Source organism: Bactrocera latifrons, unplaced genomic scaffold (genome assembly GCF_001853355.1).
Source record: "Bactrocera latifrons isolate USDA-ARS-PBARC rearing strain unplaced genomic scaffold, ASM185335v1 scaffold_338, whole genome shotgun sequence".
NCBI lineage: Eukaryota > Metazoa > Arthropoda > Insecta > Diptera > Tephritidae > Bactrocera > Bactrocera latifrons.
This window is the reverse complement of record NW_017536977.1, coordinates 246,329-248,560: the sequence shown is the minus strand read 5'-3', so window position 1 is coordinate 248,560 and position 2,232 is coordinate 246,329.

Here is a 2,232-nt window from a genome sequence, read left to right as displayed (position 1 = left end):
AAATTATGTATATGTTGTCTTTATACGGCATAACCTGCACTATCGACAATATACAACCATGGTTGCAATTTTCCAACCAGAACAAATTCCTGTTTATGCCGATAGGAAAAGGTCTGTTCGGGTGTTAAATGAAATATTCTTATCATTTGCATAGCACATTAAATTAAATTTGTCACCTGATGAAAGCATGTCACAAAACTAATAAAAGTTCTTGTTTGTCGTTTTACATATACTGACACTTCAACATAGATATTAACCGATTGTTGTTTTTTATATTTTGTAAGCAACTCAAATACGTAATAGGTAAAAATAATTTAACGCTACATAAATTTCGTAACCATCGTAATTCAAAGTCAACGTTTTATTTTTTAGGGATTGTGCTATTTGACTGCGTTATAAAAAATGTTACCATTTTTAACAAAATATTGAGGGCTACCATATCGGTCACAGTCAAAATCAGTCAAGTTGCATGTGTACCACTATCAAAACACCCCCAACCCCCCACAATGTAATCAAATTTGGTCACCAAATTTGACCCCACCGCCCACCTCCATTTCAAGTTATATTGAACAAGTACAATATTCTTAACGGTCTCAACGGAGAGGCGGAATTTTAAATCGAAAAAAACCTGCGGGAGTTGAACTCGGTCGAGTTTTGGATATGATTCAAATAAATGCATCCTAAGCGTGACGCGCAAATTCAAAACGACCTAGTAGACTGAACCGCTGTGATTTCCACTGTTTTCACACACTTGCTAAAAAAAAAATTAAAACAAAAATCGCCGAATCAGGCTGAAACCATGGAATCAGTGCATTTTTCTCGAAAATCAGAAAATTTTCACGAAAATCAGAAATCAGTGCCGAAGGTCAAAATCAGGGAATTCCATGACAAATCAGGGAATCTGGTAACCCTAGACATATTTATTCTCTCGCCTCGATGTGTCAGACGAAACCACACATCTAACATATGTGCACAATCAAATGTCTGGGACATAGAGAAGCAAAAGTTGTATACGAAACTCACTACTCTTAAAATATAAATCGTCTGAATGTATACGTATGCCGACCACTGCTTTAAATTGTTGAACTTTAAATACAAAATATCGTAAACAATATTTATATTCTTTATCTGCAGAACCTCCTCTATCTGCTCTTTTCAATTTTAACTCGGTATTCACTCTTCGGTATTCAAAAGCTTTTCCTGACGCTTAGATAGATAGACACATAACTGAGGAATACACTGCGACCATAGGCCTATTGTGCCCTCTCCTAACTCACAGGGACTCGCTTAGCCCTAGCATATTGACGAAGTCCAGTATTTTGCTGGGTGCTAGCGAGGCGATGTGATCCCTATCCGGAAACATGGCTCCAAGGGCCATCGACCTGCGCCTACAGACTGCAATGCAGTCGATTAGCAGGTGCTCCGGGGTTTCAGGGTCCCTGTCACATAACCGACAGTTGACGAAAGATGATAGGCTCATTTTAGTTAAGTGTCTTTTCAGCTTGCAGTGGCCGGTATAGAATGCAACCAGGATCCTGAGTTTGTTTCTTGGGAGGTTGATTAACGATTTAAATCTTTTTTRGTTATACCCCCCAACTAGCAGCTTGGCATGACGCATACCGTGCGCTCGCTGCCAATACCTTTCCCTGCACACTCTTTCTTCCTTGCGGAGCAGCTCCTTCACAGTGTGGGGACCCACCGCTATGAATGGTTCGTTCCCAACCATACTGGTGGAGGCTGCGGAGCGGGCTGGCTCGTCAGCCAGTTCGTTGCCGGCTATGCCCCTGTGGCCGGTCACCCAGATTAGGTGCACCCGGTTCTTTGTAGCTAGGTTGTTCAATCGTTCTCTGCACTCCTGCACCAAAAGCGATTTGATCTCGTAGGAAGAGATCGCTTTCAGTGCCGCTTGACTATCGCTGAGTATCGCTGAGTATCGCTATGCGCTCGTTGCGATAGTTTCGGTGGAGGTTTATCTCTGTACACCGACTTATAGCCAGCATGAAAAATACTTTTAAAGCTTCCCATCGGAATGGGGGGCTTTATACGCGGGCCTACAATACCCGCACCTATTCCTTCCGACGTTTTTGAGCCGTCGGTGCACCACCTCAATGTACTATCCCTTAGCATTTGCTCAAGAGTGGGGTCGTTCCACTCACTCTTGCTCCCAAGGGTAACTTTAAACCTTTTCGTGAAAAGAGTTGATTTCGTAATCCCGTCCCTTGGGAGAAGGGC